At 41.0% G+C, this 25,036-nt stretch overlaps 1 protein-coding gene across 1 annotated transcript in view; it reads right to left on the bottom strand.

Annotated features, from left to right (window-relative positions):
* The window catches only part of LOC138764594 (zinc finger protein 239-like), an 83,793-nt gene that overhangs the window by 3,964 nt on the left and 54,793 nt on the right, over nt 1–25,036 (bottom strand). The window contains exon 6 of the transcript XR_011358212.1: nt 2,781–4,997. The gene's annotated coding sequence lies outside the window, so the exon portion shown is untranslated. The remainder of the gene's footprint in view (nt 1–2,780; nt 4,998–25,036) is intronic.

Raw genomic sequence — 25,036 nt, 5'->3', positions numbered from 1 at the left:
GGGAATCATCAGATTGTGGATAGTCCGCCAGGATTTGTTCTAGCATTTGTCCAAACAGGTTCGGAGATTCAGTGAACCCTTGGGGCAATATAGTCCACCGAAGCTGTCTCCGTCTACCTGTCCATGGATTTTCCCATTCAAACGCGAACATATGTCTACTTTCCTCTTCTAATGGACACGTCCAGAAGGCATCCTTCAAGTCGATAACACTAAACCACTCATGGTCTGGGGGAATCCGACTCATAATAGTATAGGGATTAGGCACCACTGGGTGGCGGGTCTGAACAATAGCATTCAAACTTCTTAGATCCTGAACTAGGCGATAGGATCCATCTGACTTTTTCACTGGGAGGAAAGGGGTGTTATAAGGTGACATGCATTCTTCTAATAGTCCGTCTCGTATTAGAGTCTCAATTACCGGCTGTAGCCCTTTTCTCCTTTCCAAAGAAATAGGATACTGACGTTTCCTTACCGGCTGATGACCTGGTATTAATGTGACATGTAAAGGTGGGATGTCCAGACCTCCTCGATTTCCCTCCTTATACCAGACTCTCTCGTCAATCTGCCGTTCATCCTCTTCCTTTAGAGCACAGAGGTGGACTCGCACTTCTCCGTCCACAGGGAGAGCACCCAAACCTAGGAGAGCCTGTAAGTCCCTTCCTAGGAGGTTAAATCCAGCCAACAAGAGGTCTTGTACCCCTTCTCTCTCTTCCAGTTTCACTGTTACTTGGGGAATTATTGATACCATTCTGGGAGCCCCTTCTATCCCAGAAATTTTCAAATTACTTTTTACAGGTTCAGTCCCGATTGGCACAGTTATTACACTACTTCGTTCCGCTCCTGTGTCCACCATAAACACCACCTCTTCTCCCTTGGGACCAATTTTTAGTTTTACCAGGGGTTCCCTCTTATACTTGGTCCCCAACATTTGGAACCCCTGACCCCCCTAATCTTCTTCCATAAGTTCGAGGGCACGCAATTCCCTCTTGTATCGGGGGCATTCCCTCTTAAAGTGTCCTTCCTCATTGCAGTAATAGCACTTAACGAACTTCCGGGGTCTTCCCTCTCTTGGATATCTTGGATTGTTTAGAGGAAGGTTTTGTTTTCTTTCCCCTCTGGATTCGGCATTCATCTGTCGGATAGTCTGTACCATAACCTTTGTCGCCCTCTTTTGATCTTCTTCTTCTCTCTGCACATATACTTTTTGCGCCTTTTTAACAGGTCGCTTAGGGGTTTTTCGCTCCAGTCCTCCTCCTTTTCTAGTTTCTTTCTAATGTCCTGCCATGATTTGGAAACAAATTCAATTCGAATAAGCTGTTCACCCATTGGTGTACTAGGGTCCACGCCCGCATACTGTTGGACATTCTTTCTCACCCTCTCCAAGAAATCAGTAGGGGACTCGTCTTTCCCCTGGTGGTTCCCAAATGCCTTGGTGAAATTGTGACCCTTTGGCACAGCCTCCCGTATCCCTTTAATTGTCCGCTCTCTATATTGTCTCATACTTGCCAATCCCTCGGGTGTTCGTTTGTCCCACCTGGGTTCATTTAAGGGATATTTTTGTTCATGGGGTCTGGGGTCCCCAGGTTGTTCATATTCCCACATGAGGAGGGCAGCCCGTCGAATCATCTGCCTCTCCTGGGGTGAGAATAATGTTCCCATTATTGCCTGCATCTCTTCCCACGTATTTGTGTTTGGTCCCAGGAATTGGTCGAGCTGTTCGGCCAGTCCTATAGGATCTTCCAATAACTTTTTCATTTCTTTCTTAAATCCCCGCACCTCTGTACTAGTTAGGGGAACATTCACATATCCCGTTCCCCCTCCCGGTCCTCCCATAGGAACTTCCCTCAGGGGATTTAGGCTTACTGAAAACTTTGATGGTCCTGGACCAGTCTGGGATCTTGTCCAGGGTCAGTTTACCGGTGGAAGTTTAGGGTCCGACTCCCTTAATTCATTCTTTTTTTCCCGGCCCCTTTCGGGGCAATCAGATTCATCACCTTTCCCCTCCGGTAATGAGCTTTCCTCAGGCGCAGTAGGCACCGGGGGAATATAAGGAGGGGGAAGGTTGTCCAGACGTTCCCACTTCTTTTCTCCCGCTACCCTCAATTTAAAACATTTTGTTAAGGATCCTGGCTAGGGAACCCAACAAAATGCATATGCTGACTCTTCTTGATTCACCTTTGGTCTCGAATTTACATATATGTTTAATGCTTGTCTAACCCAATCCTCATCAGATCCAAATTTCGGCCACCAGACCGAGGAACCTTTAATAGGTTGTTTCGACCAAAGGAGACAATATCGAACCATCTTTTTCTTGTTTTTGTCTCGATATCTTTTACTATACCAATTTTCAAACATTCTCCCCAAAGGGCTGTCAAGGGGAACTCCCAGGAATTGTCCTGAATTTTCAGACGAGCCCTTAGATTTTGATCCTCCCATTTTCCCACCTAGATCCGTTTATCGTTGCTGAGGACCCTCTCGTTCTGGACCCTACTCCCTTCTTCTCAGACGCCTCGTCGGAGGTACTGTCCCTCCTTCGGTTACCGCTGAGGTTTCCCTGGGGTCGACCCCTCTCTTCTCGGCACTTCATCGGAGGTGCTGTCCCTTCTTCGGTTACCGCCGAGGTTTCCCTGGGTTCTATCCTAGAGTCCCACGACAGGGTCCTCACGCCACGACAAAAGCTCTATACCTGATCTATTACGTTAGGTTTTTTTATCCAAACGGGTGTATCCCGTTACACCTGTTACCCAATCCCCACATCACAATCGTAAGTCGTCACTTACCGGTGTCTTCTCGGGGATTGAACCGTCACCCTTCTCCTCTCCATCTTGTCGTGTCAGCTTGTCCGGATACCACTCGCTCAAGCCGCCCGAAGCGACGAGCAAGGGACTAGGAGCCGCTGAACTCAGTGGGGTGCACCACCTCCGATGTCCCTCTTCTCGCCTCCCCTCACGGCTGGAGTGTAGATCCCGGACGAGCCCCCATTAGTCAGAAATAAAACTTCTCACACATGAATCTCTTTAAAACTGATGACACGACAAGCTTTATTTACAAGTCTGCAGAGTTGGACTCAACTGGCTTCTCACCAGTTAAGCCCCGATACATACAGTGCATTGATTTTTATACCCTTGTTGTTTGCCCTTCCCCTTCTTATTAATACTGTTTTAATTGGTTAGTATTGCAAAAGCATTCTAAGTACAACTGAATTTTTAATTATCACGTTCGTTATGTACGCTGCGAACTCTACATACACTAAATTCTGTTTCTCACCCTTCTTATCAATCTTTTGTCTCCTGCATGTCTCTCACTATGACCATGAAAAGATATGTTTAAAAAAACATATCCAGCTGAACTTTTTGTCCTTGGCTGCTAGTAAGCTCCCTGTCCGTTCTGGCTTCCCTTTTTATGATTAATCATCACATTTTAACTTAAGCCATTTTAACCTAAATTCTCTATATATAACAGAAACCATACAACAATTACAGTTTGGAAACAGGTCATCTCATCTAAACTTATGCCCCCTAACCCTGAACTTATGACCTCTCGTTCCAATCTCACCTACCCTCAAGGGGAAGAGCCTATTCACATCTACCAGAAAGTTTTTTGTTGGACATGTGAGATCTATGGACTCTTTTAAATTGTAAGAGAGAGTAACGAGTGCATAATGATGAGGTATGAACCAATGTAAAGATCAAATCCCAACTCTTTTCAGATATTGAAAAATGCAAGTCCTGTTCCCATGCTTTTGTAATTTTATCCTAAGGGGTCCTCTGGGACCATAACATTGGAGTTTTGTATACTGTAAAGTATACAAATAAAAATAGATATTGTGACTGTCCAAGTGCAAAGAGCATCAATCGAGGCTTGATGCAATTTCAACAACCTGTGAAGGTTGTAAATTTAAAATTGCATCAATAATATTCAGTTCTCCTTTAGTTGCTCTTTTCAGCACCATTGGAGAGAACGACATGACTTTAATGTCAACTCAACATCAAATAACATCTTTTACTTCCCTTATGGCAAGACATGCAATATTACTGGGGTGAATGGATGCTGCTCCGCCTACACACGGCCCAATGGTGGCATGAAATTATGTCTTGGCTTAACTGAGAGAAAATCCGATGCTCTGTAACTGATCCAAAAATAAATTCTCAATTAGGTGGGGACCATTTGTGGACTATTTTCAGAACTCTAGAAGAATAAAAATTCGATGATCATTTTATGATTGGTTTTGTGCTTTCTTTAAACAACTCCGACCAAGGTAGTGGAAATAGATATTATAATTGAATATTTCATATCATTCCTTAATTCAGTATTTAGAAGTGATTAGTGACATAGGTACTGATTATAATAGTTGTGTTACTTTGTGTATTTATTATGTTGTAATGGAGAATTTAGACCACACATTTTCTTATGCAAGGCTGAGTATCAGTAACCTACTTTGAGAATAATGTATGAATCAGCAGACATAATCTAAATTCCACCATGGGGCCCAGAGATGCAGTTATCTGACAAAAAGACATCTGGTACCAAGAACGTTTAATCTTCCTGCTGGTTAGCCAGTTGATGACTTTTGAGGTTGATGGGATTGTTGGTCACAGACTGTCAGGCAAGACCTTGACGCTAAGTAAATCATTGTATTCAAAGTGATAAGCTAGAATGGGTAATATAAGCCGTGGTCCCGCTGCTGAAGTTTCAGACTCTCTGAGGGGTGGCAATGTCTCTCACCAAGAAGAAGAACTTCTAGAGTCCAACCAACGTCCCGGTCGGGGGAGGTGGAGAAGCTGCTACCGGCGCCCTGACAACCTACTACAAGTGTGCGGTCGTTGCCTTGCTTCGGCAGTTGGGACCAGTCCAGGCGTTGATAAGTATAATTGGGAAGGGCTTTCATATTGTAGTTTGCAATCAGCTTTAGAGTTAGTAATAAAGATTTGTATAAACTTAAGTGCTCTTGGCGTGTGTCTCTGTTTTCTTTCGGTAGCTTAAACACTGTGACCAATCTAAAATGAACAAAGTGAGAGGTACAAGTTTACCCAGGACATATGTATCCATACATAATTATAAAATCAATAAAAGGATTGCAAAAGGAAAGGATGAGGGAATGGGTCCACTTCTGAGTTGTGAGGGAGATACCTCATTATATGTAGCAATGTTTTTGCCATACAAATACAAAAGAATGATAACCACTTTAAAAAGGAATTGAAACACCAAGAATAACCAAGAATGTCATGTGTAACGAGCCCAGAGGACCCCAAAACCCAGCAGCAATAGATATTCACCAAGACAAACGATTACTTAAAAAAGTTGTTTTTAATTATCTTTAAACATGAAAACAGAATCACACTTTAACTTATCATGACTGACTTAACTAACTTAACTTAACCCCCTTCTAATTCTAAGTGCCCATATATGTAATGTGTGTGTAAGTTTAAAAAAGGTCTTTGCTTCACAGTCCAATCTCACTTCTCATTCCTCCAAGTGCACTGATTGCAGGAAATTTGTATACTGTGCACAGAATTTAACATGTATAAAGTTCACCAGGTTTTGGTGCTTGAAAGGTACATGGTTATGTGAAAAATGGTTGAAAGTGATTGAACTCGCACCATTCTGTGATGGAATGCAAAGTATGTAGATTAGAGCTTGAGAGTAGACAGTACTGGCTAGTGGGCCCCTTCTTATCTCGAGCCCCAAGGATGCAAGGATCTGGTTCAGGCTGGTACAGTGACCTAAGGTAGTCTATAGCTAGTACTGCACTTGCTTAATAGAGACATGAATATTAACTTCAACGCCCCTAAGAAGGGAATGAACTAATTAACATAACATGCGATATATGAAGAGGGAGGAACTGAGTGAAGGGATGGAAAACCAATCCATATTTCTTTGCTTCCCAATGCTCATAGAATGTGTCTGATTCCATCCATTTTTCCTGTTGTAGTATCACATTCTTCATCAAGTTAGATGTTATTTTTTAAAGTTGTGTCACTTGAACAATAATGCTCCAATCCTTCTGATCCTGACGTACCATGTGTTTAAAATGCCATGTTTCTCAGTTACTTCTCCGAATGCCTTGAAAAATATAGGGACTTTGCTGTGAACAATACAGAGTAAGAGAGAGCGCTGCTCAGGGAGCTGAAGAAGGAATTCGTCCATCGTTATTGAATGAAGATCTACCGGGACCAATGCCTGAAGAGGGCGCACAAAATCAGTGAACCTCTGCGGACTCGAAAGGCCAACATGGCCTGTTTCCGCTCTGTAAATGGTTATATGGAGTGATACCTGGATTGATGGAAGGGAGAAGGAGAATGTTGTAATGTATTGGGATTCTGATTGGAAGAAGGTAAATGAAGGTGGAGTGATGTTGACCGCGGGACTGTACAAAGGAGTGATGATTCTGAACCTCTGGTGTGTCTCCAGACCAGGGACATCTGACTCTGCAGACTCGAAATAAAGCTGAACCTGTTTTCCAAGACTTTGTCTCCAGAGAGTAGTGATTGTGAACACTTTATATTTCACAGTTACCACTCAGGAAGGTTCCTGTAGGTTTTCAGAGAGAGATTTGTTGTTCCAGGACTTCCACAACTGATTCCTTTCTAATCAGCCACTCCAGTGTCTTGCGGATGTTACAGAGTCCAGACACTTGCCCCGTCAGGGATCTCCAGATGATAACCTCATTCTTTCAGGTCATCACAGAGTTCATTTTTGTTTCTCTTATTTCTAGTGAAACATTAGACAGACAGTCCTCTCCTCTTGCATAAACCACAAGGGCCTTGACCAGGCTGTCTTCCAAATGTGGTTTTCCACAAGCTTGCCAGCTTGTCTTGTTCTAGTCCCAGTTGCTATTGCTGGCTGTAACACTGTAGAAGTGATCTCTGTCTCTGTCTGTCTGTCTGTCTGTCTGTCTGTCTGTCTCTCTCTCTCTCTCTCACACACACACACACACACACACACACACACACACACACACACACACACACACACTGAAAGTCTATTTGAATCTTTCTGCTTGCAAAACCATATGACCCTCAGAAAACCAAGCTCCCCTCCAGACAGGGCAGCTCCAACACTGCTCTTTCATCTTGCCTTTTTGTAAACAACAATCCATTAGTGAAGTCTGTTGGACACTCTCCAAAGCTCTTGTAAAGACTGTTGACCTTGACATGTCTAGCATGGGGAAAAACTCCAGTATTTTAAATAAGATCTGTTTTAAAGTGTTTGTATGTGACCTACTCTTACAAACTTTTCCCAATTTATCTCCCAAAATATATCCATTTACTCTGTCACACATGAGTTGTGCATCTGCCTCTTAAAAGACAAAGTGCTCAAAGATATCAGATCTTCAGGCCTCTTTACTCACAATTATGTTTTCCACATGAAGAATCTGTCCTCTTCTCAAAGGGACAGCAAATATGGCTATTTTTTCCCCCACAATGAATTCACAAACCCAGACAAGGGTTGAACAAGTGGTCATAGAAAAATGAACCAGTAGAATTCTGTCCTCTTTTCCAAAAAGACAGCAAAGTGGTCCCTCCTTATTCCAAAAGCCGCTAATTATGTGTTCCCCCTTTCCCAGGAGTAACACATAACAACAGCGCCTATTCTGGTGACTGTAATTCAACCTGTCTTTCACAACATTCCAACTCCTGTGAAAGTCACAGGGTTTTGACTTCTGTGCTCTCCAAAAGTGAAAATTTTCAAAAAAATTTCAATTTGATAATATGTCTTCAAATCATGTGACAGTTACATCACGGACGAGGTGAGTCCCAATTCTTGGAATCCACGTGACCATCAGTTTTATTTCTACCAAAATTCTGTTCCTTTTTCAAAACCATTCCATATCCATAACAACCTCTGAGCTCAGCTCTGTTCAAGAGGTTTAAGTGGCTTTGATTAAAAACAGATGACTTCCTCAGTAGTTCTTGAATTAAGACCACTTAAAATCCATTAGCTCCGTCTATCCAAGATGCATCAACTCTTAGAATGAACTCTCTTCTCTGAAAACAATGGTGTATCTAAGAATGTGTGGTGACCTGCGTGTGACCCTGTACCAATGCACAACTAACTTACTAAGAATACATATCCAGATGAAGTAGAGTTTCATGTTAACACAGATCTGTAACAGTTTATTAATGATTTGGATTATGAAATGAATGGATTTGAGGGCAGGTTTGCAGATGATACGAAGGTAGGTAGAGAAGCAGGTAGAATAGAGGAATCAGGGAGGCTGCAGAAGAAATTAGACAGATTGGGATAATGGGCAGAGAAATGGGAAATGAAATATGTCATTATGTGCACTTCTGTAGAAAAAAATAAATGGGTCAACAATTTTTTAAATGGGGAGAAAATTTAAAATATCCAGATGCACCTCATGCAGTATACCCGGAAGTTAAACTTGCAGGTTAAGTCAGTGGTGAAGAAGGCAAATGCAATTCCTTTTGAGAGGAATATAAGAGCAGGGATGTGATGTTGAGGCTTTAAAGGTGGGACCTCACTAGGAGCATTGTGATCAGTTTGAGCTCTTCATTGAAGAAAGGATGTGAAGAAGATTCAAAGGATGTTCACTAAGATGATTCCAAGAATGATATAATTATCATATGAGGAGCGTTTGACAGACCTTGGCCTGTATTCATTGGAATTTAGGAGAATAAGAGGGAATCTTATTGAAACATTTTCAATGTTTGAAGGCATGGACAAAGTAAATGTAGAAAGGTTGTTTCCCATGGTGGGAGAGTCTTGGACAAGAGGGCACAACTTCAGGTTTGAAGGGTGTCGTCTTGGAACAGAGATGTAACAGAATTCCTTCAGCCAGAGGGTGGTAAATTTGTGGAATTTGTCGCTACAGGTGGCTGTGGAGGCTGGGTCATTGGGTGTATTTAAGACAGAGGTTGATAGGTTCTTGATGAGCCAGGTTATGGGGAGAAGGTCGGGCAGTGGGTTGTGTGGGGCAGTGGAACAGCTCATGATTAAATGGTTGGGCAAACATGGTGGGCTGACTTACTTCTGGTCTCATGGTCTTATCATAAAACCTATTGATATTGATCATGAATACCTGGGATTTCTGTACAATTTCCAACCCATCACAGCCTGGCAACTTTCTGTAATGGAAGATTTAAATCATGTTTTTTAATTTTGCAGCCTTTGCAAGGCTGAGAACCTGCTTGTTTTTAGAATCAGCAGACATAAGCTAAATTCCAATGAGGGGCCAGAGATGCAGTTATCTGACAAAAGGACATCTGTGTACCAAGAACATTTAATCTTCCTGCTTGTTTTGGTGATAAGCTGAAAATTATGTTATTTGATAGAAGCCTAGCATGCTAGCTTGCTCGCTTATCTTTCTTGGGTAAGCAGTTTTTGGGTAATATAAGCCATGGTCCCGCTGCTGAAGTTTGAGACTCTCCGAGAGGTGGCAACATCTCTCAGCAAGAAGAAGAAGAACTTCTGGAGTCCAGCCAACGTCCTGGTCAAGGGAGGTAGAGAAGCTGCTACCGGCACCCTGACAACCTACCACAAGTGTGGAGTCGTTGCCTCGAGTCGGCAGTTGGGACCAGTCCAGGCATTGATAAGTATAGTTGGGAAGGGCTAGCATATTGTAGTTTGAAATCAGCTTTTGAATTTGTAATAAACATTTGTATAAACTTAACTGCTCCTGGTGTGTGTGTCTAATTTCTTTCGGTAGCTCAAACACTGTGACCAATCTAAAATGAACAAAATGAGAGGTATAAGTTTACCCAAGACATCTTCATTTTTAAAAAAGTTCAGACTTTTTTGGTGTGTGTGTGAACACCAACTCTCAATATTTAAATAAGAAATCTGCGGATCCTGGGTTCTGGTGCAGGAGAGACTCAGCAGGCCACCTTGCACCCATGGAAAGAATGAGGCACACCCGATGAGGCCTTAGGCCTGGAAGTTTGATTTCTATGATGCTGTGTGACCTGTTGAGTTTCACCAACACTTTTGTGTATGGCATCTCAATGTATGCAGTGATAATATCCTTGATTCTTTCTTTCTTTTTCAATCTTTTTATTATTATTATAATTTATAAACACATACAGTTCAAAGAGATATAAAAAAGATACATAGTAAGTAATGAATTAATACAGAGATATTAAACAATAATATTACAGAATAAAAATATATCATAAAAAAAAATTTTGATCAGTTTAGGGTGTGAACTATCTCTAAAAAAAAGATATAATTAATAACAATATATGAAAAAAGAGAAAAAAAACCCCAAAAAAGAAGAAAAAACAAATCTGAATTTAAAAAAAACTTTAAAAAAAACTTAAAAAAAAAACCTACAGATATAGCTAAACCACGCCGATCACTCCGATCTCATCTTACAGCCCAATTATCATACATAATCATAGAAAGAAAACAGAGCCAGATCAACTCACCACAAATGAAAATATTGAATAAATGGTCGCCAGGTTAACTCAAACTTAGAAGGGGATTCATAGACAGAGTTTCTAATTTTCTCTAAATTTAAACATAGTATGGTTTGGGTAAACCATTGGAAAACAGTGGGAGGATTTACCTCTTTCCAATTTAATAATATAGATCTTCTAGCCATTAGTGTAAGAAAAGCAAACATACGATCCGCAGGAAGAGATAAATAAGTCAAATCTATCATAGGTAATCCAAAAATTGCAGTAATAGGATGTGGTTGTAAATCAATATTCAAAACAGTAGATATAATGGAAAAAATTTCCTTCCAATAATTCTGTAAAGAGGGACAGGACCAAAACATATGTGTAAGGGAAGCTATTTCCAATTGACATTTATCACATATAGGATCGATATGAGAATAAAAGCGATGGAGTTTATCTTTAGACATATGAGCTCTATGAACAACTTTAAACTGTATTAGTGAATGTTATGCACATAGAGAAGAAGAGTTTACCAGTCGCAGAATTTTATTCCAATTTTCATTAGAAATATGAAGGTTGACTTCTCTTTCCCAATCATTTTTAAACTTTTCAAAAGTCCCAGAATTTATTTTTGTAATTATATTATATAATTTAGATATCACACCTTTTGGAGGGAATTTTGAATATAGTATATCTTCTAAAACAGTCGTAGTCTCCCGATTGGGAAAAGAGGGTAAAGTCGAAACTAAGAAACTCCTAATCTGCAAATATGGAAAGAAATGAGATCGAGGTAAATCATATTTCATGGATAATTGTTCAAATGACATGAAAGAGTTATCCAAGAATAAATCCGAAAAGCATGTTATACCTTTAACTTTCCAGAGTAAATAAGCTTGATCAATTAGAGAGGGATGAAAAAGGAAATTTAGTACAATAGGAGTTTCCAAGATAAAATGACTTAGGCCAAAAAATCTCCGGAATTGAAACCATATACATAGTGTATGTTTAGCCATTGGATTATCAATTTGTTTATATAATTTAGTAAGAGTAAAAGGGAGAGCAGCTCCCAAAATAGAGCTAATTGAGAAATTTTGTATCGGTTTAATTACCCAATGGGGATTTAGAGATAATTCTGAATAATTCAACCAATACCTTAAGTAATTAATATTAATTGCCCAGTAATAAATTCTAAAGTTGGGTAATGCCAACCCTCCCTCTAGTTTAGATTTTTGTAAATATTTTTTCCCCAATCTAGGATTCTTGTTTTGCCAGATATACGAGGACAATTTAGAATCGACCTTATCAAAAAAAGATTTAGGAACAAAAATAGGTATAGCTTGAAATATATATAAAAATTTAGGTAAGATCATCATCTTAATAGCATTAATTCGGCCTATCATGGATAGGGATAATGGTGACCAATTGGTAAGTAAACTGCCGATCAGGTCCAAGATAATATCCATGATTCTATGGACTCTGATGCTCAAATGATCTCCTCTGCTGGTCATATTCTTCGATCTTAAATCTATTTTCCTAAGTTCTTCGTTTCTTTTGCGGATGAAGTAATGCACTGGCCAAATACCCCCCTTTCTCCAGAAAGGCGTTCTGGTATTGAATGTTAAATAACCGCTAAATCACCTGGATCTGGCCCACAGTGGGTTTGCGTTCACTGCACATTGGGCCCTTCCTCTGAACGCCTGCACCATCATCGTGGTGTCAAAATGAATAAATGTATTGCATTGGAAAAAATAACATATAATTTAAAAAATAAAGTCAGATTATTTGAACAAAATTGGGAACCGTACTTGGAACATAACAGAGAGGGCTTGCCTCAGACCTCCACACCCTAAAATTATAAAAAGACAAAATGACTTGTAAAAGTAGATGACACCATTTTCTTGTTTATTTTCATTGTGTGATGACATTGTTTATTGGTTTTATTGTATTGTATATGTTGAACATTAAATGGGTTTGGAGGGGGTGGGAAGGGGGAGGGAAGGTACGGGGGGAAAAAGGGGAGAAAATGCCACTGTGTATATTTAAGAGGGAAATGTTTGTAGGTATTTTGATTGATATGGTTCGCAGTGTGAAAAATAAAAAAAATTAAGTAAAAGATGTACAGCAGAGAGGTCACGTGATGTGGGGAGAATTGGAGGAGGTGGAATTCTGGAGCTCCCAGGATTGTCAAGAGTAGGGTAAAATCCTCAACCAAAATATGAAAAAAAGGGTGTGGGAAGAAACTTACAACAAAAAAGACTAACAAGAACAAATTCAAAATAAAAGCACAAAAGAATCTCCATCGTCGCGAGGAAAATGACAGGGCCACCCCAAGGCCCGAGGAGGGAACTGCAGCTTCAGCTGAATGACCCACCCAGCAGGGAGGACAAGACTCAGGCCAAGACAGTGCTACCACCCAGCAAGTGCATATAGAAAGCCTTTCTGAAGCCCCTGGAGATGGGGAGAAGCTTGGGGTCCCACTCCTACAGCAGGAATGCCAGGTCGGGCACCATCATGGTATGTGTGACTGTAGCTGTTGCGGGGCAGCGACCCTGAAGAGTGCAGGGAGTTTGCCAGCCCAGACAGAGAAGCCGCAAAGGACCAGCATCAACTCCAGTATCAAGAGGGAGGTCAAGACCCACCTCAGCTCCAGCGGTGGGTCCAGGGCCAAGTTGTGCAGTGGAATGGGCAAAACAGCAGCGAGCGGCGTCAGGTCGAGCATGGCAATCAATGGGCCCAGCGATGGATGAGAAGAGACGGCAAGCACCGACAACAGCGGGGATGGGTCCTGGAGCTCTGAAGAGAATGAAGGCAGCAGTGGAGGAAGGATCCGTTGGGCTGTGGGGCTGAAAAGATCCTGTCAAAACAAAACATGCAGGGGAGCTCAGAGCCCACCCTGCACGATGTAATGGACATGCTTGGCTAGAGGGAAGGCAGGCTCTTCCAGGCTGTCGAGAAGAGAACCCAAGACATGGGAGAGAAGCTAGTCAAGGCCCAGCGTACCCTATCTGGGCTGATGGGTCGGTGACTGGTGGAGGAAAGAGTGGGTTAAAATGAGGACACCAAACATGAACTGGAGATGCTGCTGATTGAGAGAGAGAATATGGAGGAAATTAGATGTCCTCGAGAACTACTATTTTAACGTTAAAATAGTACTCGAGATGGCAGAGGTTGACAGCATTGAGTCCACGCTGCTGAAGATCCAGCTGTGCTGGGTGGGTCACATCTCCAGAATGGAGGACCATCGCCTTCCCAAGATTGTGTTATATGGCGAGCTCTCCACTGGCCACCATGACAGAGGTGCACCAAAGAAGAGGTACAAGGACTGCCTAAAGAAATCTCTTGGTGCCTGCCACATTGACCACCGCCAGTGGGCTGATATCGCCTCAAACCGTGCATCTTGGCGCCTCACAGTTTGGCGGGCAGCAACCTCCTTTGAAGAAGACCACAGAGCCCACCTCACTGACAAATGGCAAAGGAGGAAAAACCCAACACCCAACCCCAACCCACCAATTTTCCCCTGTAACCGCTGCAACCGTGTCTGCCTGTCCCGCATCGGACTTGTCAGCCACAAACAAGTCTGCAGCTGACGTGGACATTTACCCCCTCCATAAATCTTCGTCCGCGAAGCCAAGCCAAAGAAGAGTGGGGCTGAGGGAAGTGATCGAAGGGCAAAACCCAATAAGTTTCTTCCAGACCTGGATGCCTGAGGTGCTGGGAAAGGGTATATTGGGAGAAAAGATTTTTTTTTTTTTAAATTTTTTATTTTTCACACCATAAATCACATTAGCCATGATACACACTTTTTCCTTTTCACACATATACAGTGACATCTTTATATTTAAATCTTGTTCCCATTTTTGTTTAGTTTTACCATTCTCCTTTTCTTGCAGTTTAATATACATATTTGTTATAAATCTTTTGATTATCATTGTATCTGTAATCACATATTCAAGGTTACTTGCCTCTGGCAAACTCAAACTGCTTCCTAATTTATCCTTCAAGTAGGATCTCAATTGGTAATATGCCAGTGCTGTATCTCCAGTTATATTGTACTTATCTTTCATTTGTTCAAAGGATAAGAATCTATTTCCTGAAAAACAATTTTCTATTCTTTTAATCCCTTTTTTTCCCCATTCTCTAAAGGAAAGGTTATCTATTGTAAAAGGGAGTAACTTGTTTTGCGTCAATATTAGTTTTGGTAATTGATAATTTGTTTTATTTCTTTCTACATGAATCTTCTTCCAAATATTGAGGAGATGATGTAATACTGGAGAACTTCTATGTTGTACCAATTTTTCATCCCATTTATATAATATGTGTTCAGGTATCTTTTCCCCTATTTTATCTAATTCTAATCTGGTCCAATCTGGCTTTTCCCTTGTTTGATAAAAATCTGATAGGTATCTTAATTGTGCGGCTCTATAATAATTTTTAAAGTTTGGCAGTTGTAAGCCTCCTTGTTTATACCATTCTGTTAATTTATCTAGTGCTATCCTCGTTTTCCCCCCTCTCCATAAAAATTTCCTTATTATTTTCTTTAACTCCTTGAAGAATTTTTCTGTCAGTTGTATTGGCAATGCCTGAAATAAATATAATATCCTTGAAAAAATGTTCATTTTAATACAGTTTATCCTTCCTATTAGTGGTAAATCTTTCCAATGCTCTAAATCGTCCTGTAATTTCTTCATTAGTGGATAATAATTGAGTTTATATAGTTGGCCGAGATTTTTGTTTATTTGTACACCTAGGTATCTTATTGCCTGGATTTGCCATCTAAATGGAGATTCCTTCTTAAATTTTGAGAAGTCCGCATTATTCATAGGCATTGCTTCACTTTTATTTACGTTTATCTTGTAACCCGACACTTCTCCATATTCCTTCAATTTCTTATATAATTCTTTTATTGATAGTTCTGGTTCTGTTAAGTACACTATAACATCATCCGCAAATAGACTGATTTTATATTCCTTGTCTTTTATTTTTATTCCTTTTATATTATTATCTATTCTTATCAATTCTGCTAGTGGTTCTATAGCTAACGCAAACAATAAAGGTGATAGTGGGCATCCCTGCCGCGTTGACCTGCTTAAGTTAAATTGCTTTGATACATGTCCATTTATTGTCACTTTCGCTAACGGTCCCTTATATAATGCTTTAATCCAGTTAATATACTTCTCCGGTAAACTGAATTTTTGCAATACTTTGAACAAATAATTCCATTCTACTCTGTCAAAGGCCTTCTCTGCGTCTAAAGCAACTGCTACTGTAGGTGCTTTATTTCCTTCTACTGCATGAATTAAGTAAATAAATTTACAAATATTGTCTGTTGTGCGTCTTTTTTTGATAAATCCAGTTTGGTCTAAATTTACCATTTTCGGTACATGCTCTGCTAATCTGTTTGCTAATAATTTAGCTATTATCTTATAATCTGTGTTTAGTAAAGATATTGGTCTATATGACGCTGGTGTGAGTGGATCTTTCCCTTGCTTTAGTATTACTGTAATTATTGCTGTTTTACATGAATCTGGTAAGCTTTGTGTTTCATCAATCTGGTTAATTACATCCAGGAGCAGCAGAATTAATAAGTTTTAAAATGTTTTGTAGAATTCTATTGGAAATCCGTCCTCTCCTGGTGTCTTATTATTTGGTAATTTTTTTATTATCTCTTGTATTTCTACTATTCCAAATGGTTCTGTTAATTTATTTTGTTCCTTTATTTGTAGTTTTGGTAGTTCAATTTTAGTCAGAAATTCATCTATTTTCCCTTCTTTCCCTTCATTTTCAGTTCGGTATAATTGTTCATAAAATTCTCTAAAGTTTTCCTTAATTTCTTTTGGATTATATGTAATTTGGTTGTCTTTTTTCCTTGATGCCAATACCATTTTCTTAGCTTGTTCTGTCTTAAGCTGCCATGCTAGGATTTTGTGCGTTTTTTCACCCAGTTCATAATATTTCTGTTTTGTCTTCATTATATTCTTCTCCACCTTATATGTTTGTAGTGTTTCATATTTTATTTTTTTATCCACCAATTCTCTTCTTTTAGTTGTATCTTCCTTCATTGCTAATTCTTTTTCTATATTTACTTTTCCCTTTCCAACTGCTCTGTTTCCTGATTATAGTCCTTTTTCATCTTGGTTACATAACTTATTATTTGCCCTCTAATGAATGCTTTCATTGCATCCCATAGTATAAACTTATCTTTCACTGATTTCGTATTTATTTCAAAATACATTTTAATTTGTCTTTCAATAAATTCTCTAAAATCCTGCCTTTTAAGTAACATGGGGTTTAATCTCCATCTATACATTCTTGGAGGGATATCCTCTAACCTTATTGTCAATATTAAGGGTGAATGGTCCGATAGTATTCTAGCTTTATATTCTGTTTTTCTTACTCTATCTTGCATACGAGCTGATAACAAAAATAGGTCTATTCTTGAGTATGTTTTATGTCTAGCTGAGTAATATGAATATTCCCTTTCCTTTGGGTGTTGTTTCATCCATATATCCAAAAGTTGCATTTCTTCCATTGATTTAATTATAAATTTGGTTACTTTGTTCTTTCTGTTAATTTTTTTCCCAGTTTTGTCCATATTTGAATCCAAATTCAGATTGAAATCCCCTCCTATTAATATGTTCCCTTGCGTATCTGCTATCTTCAAAAAGATATCTTGCATAAACTTTTGATCTTCTTCGTTAGGTGAATATACATTGAGTAGATTCCAAAACTCCGAATATATCTGACATTTTATCATTACATATCTCCCTGCTGGATCTATTATTTCCTCTTCTATTTTAAATGGCACATTTTTACTAATTAATATAGCCACTCCTCTTGCTTTTGAATTATACAAAGCTGCTGTTACATGTCCTACCCAATCTCTCTTTAATTTCTTGTGTTCCAATTCAGTTAAGTGTGTTTCTTGCACAAATGCTATATCAATTTTTTCTTTTTTCCGTAAATTTAGCAGTTTCTTCCTTTTAATTTGGTTATGTATTCCATTAATATTTAAAGTCATATACTTTAACGTAGCCATTTTATACTTTGTTTATCTTTCCTTTCCGTTTCTCCATCATTACCTTTCCTTCTTATCCATTTCTGTTTTCTTGTTTTTAACCCTTTCTTAGACAACATTCCTAAAACATCAAACATTTTCCTTATTCTCCTATTTAAAACTTCTTTAGCCCCAATCTCCCCTTCCCCTCCTGAGTTGTCCTTTATCCCTTGTCGGACAACTACATCTCCCCTCTCCATTTGGGTTTGCGAATTCACTCGCAAGTGTCAGCTGATTTTGCAGTGACCGCAACTCCCCCCCACCCAGCCCCCCCCAGAAAAGATTTCACTTTTCATATGTAACAAAGGTCACTCTTTTAGTTCCCTCCTTATTCCCTCTATTCCATTTCCTTCCCTTATTAATTCTTGTCTTTACTATCTATATTTTCCTCTAAATACGGATACATTCACGTATGCACATTATACATATACACACTTATAACTCTTTACCCACATACATATAAATCGTGGTCATTTTTACTCTCATTACACGTCTTCATACTTCAGTCTATTTTGTAATTGTTCTGCAAATTTTCGTGCTTCTTCTGGATCCGAGAATAGTCTGTTTTGTTGTCCTGGAATAAATATTTTCAATACCACTGGATGCTTTAGTATAAATTTATACCCCTTCTTCCATAAAATCGCCTTTGCTGTATTGAACTCCTTTCTCTTCTTTAGGAGTTCAAAACTTATATCTGGATAAATGAAGATTTTTTGCCCTTTGTACTCCAGTGGCATGTTGCCCTCTCTTACTTTTTCCATTGTCTTCTCCAGTACCTTTTCTCTTGTAGTATATCTTAGGAATTTTACTAAAATAGATCTTGGTTTTTGTTGTGATTGTGGTTTAAAGGCCAATGCTCTATGTGCCCTTTCTATTTCCATTTCTTGCTGTAGTTCTGGACATCCTAGGATCCTAGGGATCCAATCTTTTATAAACTCTCTCATATTCTTGCCTTCTTCATCTTCCTTAAGGCCCACTATCTTTATGTTATTTCTTCTGTTATAATTTTCCATTATATCTATTTTCTGAGCTAACAGCTCTTGTGTCTCTATAACTTTTTTATTAGATTCCTCTAATTTCTTTTTTAAGTCCTCTACCTCCATTTCTACTGCTACTGCCCGCTCTTCCATCTTGTCCATTTTCTTTCCCATTTCTGTTAAGGTCATATCTATTTTATTCATTTTCTCTTCTGTGTTGTTTATTCTTTTTCTCAAATCATAAAATTCCTGTGTTTGCCATTCTTTAAATGACTCCATGTATCCTTTAATAAGAGAAAGTACCACCTTTATCTTGCCTTTTTCTTCTTCTTCTATTTCACTGTACTCTTCCTCTTCCTCTTCTTCTTCCTCTGGGTTGGCCATCTGTTGTTTCTTTGTTGCCCTTTTCTTCTCTTCTTTCTTGTTTCCATTGTCTTCTGTGTTCTCTTCTTGCTGCAGGTGTTCTGCAGCTGTCGTTGCCGGCTGTGGAGATCGACTCCCCAGCTGGTCACCCCTCCCGTCGGTGTGTTTTTTTGCATGCGCATCATGCATGCGCGACTCCTCGCGCATGCGCGGTTGCGCACTTTTACTCGGCTCAGCGAGCCATTTTTGTAGTCCACTTTCTACCGACCTGAGGGAGCGGGTTTCTCTCTCCACCGCGGGCCTCTTCGAACAGGTAAGGCCTTCTCCTTCTTCCTCCGTTGTCTTCTCTTCCTCTCTTCTTACCGTTGCTTTCGATTTTTCTTTTTTTGTCACCATCTTCTTTCCACCTTTATACTCAATTTTCTTTAACTTTTATTTCTGTGCCTTTGTGTTTTCCTTTGTTTCTTCCGACTTTTCTGGAGAGGGCTGGAGTTCACCGTCCGGCCACTACTCCATCACTTGACTCCCCGGAGAAAAGATTGAGATAGAAAGGGCTCATAGACCAAGACCAAGTCCGAGGCAGAGACCGCATTCTGTCCTGATCAGGTTGCTTCATGATCCGGACAGGGAGAGAATATTAGGAGCAGTGGTGATGGGTGCAAAGAAAGGTAGAGGGAAACAAAATCTTCTTCTACCTGGACATTAGCGTGGCACTTTTGAAGGCCAGAAAAGCAGAAAAGAGGCTGATCAAGCAAAATGGGTACGAATGTGGACTGACACATTGGGTCACCCTGAAGGTGATACCAGCAGGAGGAGAAAGAAAATGTATCACAGATCCAGAGAAGGTGCGGGGATTTGCCAACGGGGGAGTACAAAGAAGAAGTAAAGCCCGACTGGGGATCAGCCTACAGTGGTTTTTATTATATTGCGAATTAGCCCACAGGGGTGTACAGATGTGTTATGGAATGTAATGATATTTTGGAATTTGAATTGAAGGGTCTGAAAAGAGGTTATGCCAAGTAGACAAGAAGTTGTAATTACAGTTTTTCTTGGGGAGCTTGGGAGACGGAGAGAGGAGTAGATGGGTGCCGGTGGCACGACCTGTTATTGAAAGAGGGTGGTGTCAACCGAAGGAGGTTGCCAGCAGGGAAGGGGGCAGGGCGAATGTAACATAGGGCAAAGGTTATGTCGGTAGAGCAATAGGGGGTTAAGGGAAGGTTTGGCAGTGAATGTTTCTTGCATCTTTTTTTTTGGTTAGTCATTTGGGTTTTTGTCTTTGTCCTTGTTCCCGGTCTTGTTCCTCATCTCGTTATTTTCCCGGCTCGGATGGAGCAGAGCAAAGGGCGGATGGTAAGAGATTGGGGGTGCAGGAGGGATGATGGCAGAGGGAGGAAGCATTTAGGGAAGGAACTTGGAGTAATGACTAAGAATGTAAAGTTTGCTACTTTTAATGTCAAAGGCTTAAATTATCCAGCGAAGCGGGAAAATGGTCTTGGCAAACATTAAAAAATGGGGATAGATTTGGCCTTCCTTCAAGAGATGCCTTTAACTGAGGCACTCCATGCCATTAGGTCACTCTTGTTCATGGCTACTAATCAGATCCCTCACGATCGCCTTTTCTTGTTCCCCAGGAAATTGGTGACTGGGGTCTCTGTCTCAGTTTAGCTCACATCTCTGTGACAGGTATTCCTCTGCAAACATGTGCAGGTCCACAGGTGCTCCTCCTCCATGCCAACCACAACTACGTCTACATCAGGTACCCCAGTGGCCGTGAGAACACTGTCTCATCCAGGGATTTGGCACCAGCAGGGGCCCACACCCCACCCCCCCAAATCACCACTACCCAGCCTTGCCCACCCAGGATCTGGGGGCCAACCCCCTCCCTCAATCCTTCCAAAGAACCACACACCTAGCGGACCACATCTACCCGACCACACCCCCCCATGGACAGATGTACAGATAAACACCACACTGCCCACATCAACACCCGCCACGACCATGCCAAACCTAGCCAGCCCTCAGGCAGCAACCGTAGCCTCGCCGACCTTTGACGAAGAGCCAACCTTGCGATGGTCCCAGGGATTCTGATGGCTGCCAGACCCCCTGAAACTGTAAGTACCACCCAGCACCATTTTTACACACCCCACCGGGATAATTTTAAGAATGGGATGAATGTGGTGATACGACCACCAGTCAACTGCAGGGGTGATCTCTGTACCTGCAGGAAGACCAGCTCCCAATCAGCCAGTCAGACAGGGAGCCACTGGTGTTCAGACCTTTACTAGAATAAGGTCTTTTTAGCTTTTTGCTTGCTTGCCTACTACTACCTCAGCACTCAACAAAGTTCAGTTGGGAAAAGAGTGAGGTGATGTCACTCACTGAGGATAATTATAGTCAATTAAAAAAGTGATTTAAAGGGCCACAGGAGGGGATCAAATACCTCGGAGTTAATATTGATGGTAATTTGAATAATCTATACGAGTTAAATTATGCCCCCTTGCTGGAGAGAGTCGAGGAGGACCTAAAGAGGTGGATGTCCCTGCCCATAATGTTAGTGGGCAGGGCTAACTGCATCAAAATGAATGTGTTGCCAAGATTCTTGTATCTTTTTCAAACATTGCCTGTACTGCTGCCCTGGGGTTTCTTTAAACAGCTGCTACATAAGGTTAGAAGGTTTCTCTGGAGTGGTAAGGTGGCCAGGGTCTTTATGGAAAATTTAACATGAGACTACAGTCTGGGCAGATTGAGAATGCCAGATTTAAAAAAATTATTGGGCAGCTCAGTTGAGATACATCCCCTCTCTCTTTCAGGGAGGAGGTCTACCATCCTGGGCACAAATTGATCTGCACTTGGTGGGCAAGAAGATAGCAGAGGATTTTATTTACAAATGGGACGCCAAATTGCTGTCAGGGAAGAAGGGCAGCCCCATACTAAAGCAAGTGACTAGTATCTGGACCAAAATTAACCAGTATCTGAACACTAAAGTGGAGGTGTCACCAAAAACGCTCCTGGGTCCAAATAAATTAATATCATTAATGGTAGGTAACGAGATCCTGGACACCTGGTGCTGTAATGGCATCAGGTGCAAGAGGACTATTACAAGCAGGGGTAATTAATGTCGTTTGAGTGCTAAAAAATAAATATGCTTTGCCAAATCAGACATGCCACTGCTATCTTCAAATAAGGTCTTTCCTACGGGACGCGTTGGGTCCAAGTATGGCCCTACCTTGGTGCAGTGTCAGAGAGGCCTTGATTCAAAGTAAGAAATTTATTTCGGCAATGTATTGCCTGTTCCAGTCAGGGGGACCCAAACTGGGCCTTCATAGGTCGAGAGAAAGATGGGCATTGCAATTGATGAGAGATCCTGGTCCGATTTGTGCTGGGAAAGCATGACCACAGTCATCAATACAAGGTACAGGCTGGTCCAGTATAACGTTTTGCACCAGTTGTATTTAATGCCGCAGAAAACAAACAGGTCAAAACCGGAACTCTCGGACCAATGCTTCAGATGTGGCGTTGTGACTGGGACGTTCGTGCACACAAGCTGGTCATGTATCAAGGTGAGGCCCTTTTGGGTAGATCTAGGCCAAATCCTGGAGAAAATTAATGACAAGCGATTCCCACAGGACCCAGAGTTGTTCCTGCTGGGAAATATAATGGACATAAGGCTTACAATGAAGCTGTCCAAATTTCAAATCCAATCTGTGTTAATCACATTGGCAGTTGCCTAGAAGTGCATTGCGGCAACTTGGAAGCCTGACTCTAGTCTTAGTATTGAACAACAGAACAAGGAAATGCAGAGCTACGTTCCCCTGGAGAAAATAACATAACCTAAGAAACAAACAGTCCCTTTTGTAAGATCTGGAGCCGTACATGCACTACGGTGATTGGTTTCCCTGTTCCTTGCTGTGGCTTCCTCTCCCTCCCACTGATCCTGATCAAGGAAAGTCAGGAATGAATATTGGCCCAGGGGCCGCCCACTGAGCTGCGACAATCCCTGCCCTTCTTTATTATTTATTTTCCTGGTGTTAAAGTTTTGTTATTGTTGGTTGAAGTTTGAGTGAGTTGTCTTGTTTATGTGTGGGGGGGGAGGGGGGTTGATAGAGACAAGGGCTTGTATATATAAAGCGAATGAATCCACCTCCACCACCGTTGCCGACAGCCATTCCATGCACTCACCACTCTCTGCGTAAAATACTTACCCCTGTCATCCCCTCTGTACCTACTCCCTGGCACCTTAAACGGTCCTTTGTAGCAACCATTTCAGCCCTGGGACAAACCCTCTGACCATCCACACAATCAATGCCTCTCATCATCTTGCACACCTCTATCAGGTCACCCCTCTCATCCTCCACCACTCCAAGGGGAAAAGGCAGGGTTCACTCAACCGGTTTTCATAGGGCCTGTTCCCTAAACTGGGCAACATCCTTGTAAATATCTGTAGCCTCTCTATGGCTTCCACATCCTTCTGGTGGTGAGGTGATCAGAACTGAGCCCAGTGCTCCAAGTGGGGTCTGACCAGGGTCCTATAGAGCTGCAACATTACCTCTCAGCTCCTAAATCCAATTCCACCATTAATGAAGGCCAATACACCTTCTAAACCACAGAGTCAACCTGCGCAGCTACCCTGAGCATCCTATGGACTTGGACCACAAGATCCCTCTGATCCTCCACACTGCCAATAGTCTTACCATTAATATTCTGCGATCATATTTGATGGACCAAATTGAAGTACCACACTTGTCTGGGTTGATCTCCATCTGCCACTTCTCAGACCAGTTTTCACCTTATCAATGTCCCACTGTAACCTCTGACTATCTATTACATGTTCCAATTTTCATTTGTGTGGGACTGTCACTTTAAGAGAACAAATTTAACAAATCCCTGCAGGTTTTGGAGTGTCTGCCAAAAGAACTTCAGCCTGAAATTGGATACATTTGAGGAGAAACAAGGCAGTGTCCCTAAAACACAGGTGCAGAGACCATGTGACCAACAGATTAAGACTGAGTACACAGCTTTGCTTAAGGACCATTTTAAGAAGGCAGCACAGGAGCAAACAACTCTTGGAAGAAATACTGTGCTGGATTGGCCTCATGTGCAGTTATAGACAATCTGTCTGATTTCCTCCTATCTGTTATAGAGGAGTGAGAATACCACTCTGTGACCAAAAGAAGGAAGGGCATTTTTGTTCGGCTAACCACAGAAAGGGTTCTGAAGGCAGAGGAAATACTGTGCTTGGATAGTGACCAGAGTGAGAGTCATTTGAGTTTGGCTGACCCATGGAATGGGCTCTGGAAGCTTTGTGAGCATCACTTGCTTCATGTCCCCCTGTGCTAAAGAAAGGGGAGTTTTGGTTGGCATTCAACTAAAAAGGACATTTCGCTGGAAGCACCTCAACAAAGGTTTCGGGAGTTATAAACATTCTGTCACCGCTGGTCTCTTTCACCCACTTCATGAACTGCTATTTTCATCGAAATCCTGTGTGTCACATCTATTTAAGGCCTGTGTATCTCATTCAGCTAAAGCCTGCGTGTCACATCCATCTAATGCTTGCGTTTTCCATCCATCTAACACCTGTGTGTCACATCAATTTCAAGTCTACGCATCAACATTGAATTTCAGTAACTGAACTGCCTTCTGAGAATTATGTTGTAGTGGCTTAGGCTATTGCACACATACACGCTAGTATATTCTCGCATAGTTGGGGGTTATATTAGATAAGTTTAGATAAAGTATTATATTGTTGTTTATCAATAATTAAAATATTATTTTAAATATAACACCATCTGGGCTAATCTGTCTTGCTGTTTTTGGGTACATAACAAAATTGGGGAATCGTCCAGGATCACACCAAATTGGGAGCTGACTGATCAATTAATTTTCGATTTGATTGATTTAGAATTATATTTGAGCCAAATTAAAGGCTTGTGTGTGGAACAATAGCAGTGATGGACATTGATAAGATTTTGGGATCGCCCACCTTTGCAGATAGGCAGGGGACAAAAGAGTTGTTGAGTATCACACATGTGACAGAGTATATAGATATGTTTTTGGGAGATAAATTGGGAAAGATTTGTTAGAGTAGGTTACATAGAAACACTTTAAAACAGATCTTTTTTAAAATACTGGAGCTCTGCCCCAATTTTTTTATTTTTCACACCATAAATCACATTAACCATGATACACACTTTTTCCTTTTCACACATATACAGTGCCATTTTCTCCCCCCCCCCTCTCCCTCCTCCCATCCCACCCTCCCTACCTCCCCCCTCCTGTCCATT

This window comes from Narcine bancroftii, chromosome 5 (assembly GCF_036971445.1).
Source record: "Narcine bancroftii isolate sNarBan1 chromosome 5, sNarBan1.hap1, whole genome shotgun sequence".
NCBI classification, from domain to species: Eukaryota; Metazoa; Chordata; class Chondrichthyes; order Torpediniformes; family Narcinidae; genus Narcine; species Narcine bancroftii.
The sequence above is the reverse complement of the archived record's forward strand: the minus strand, read 5'-3'. Positions and strand labels throughout refer to the sequence as shown.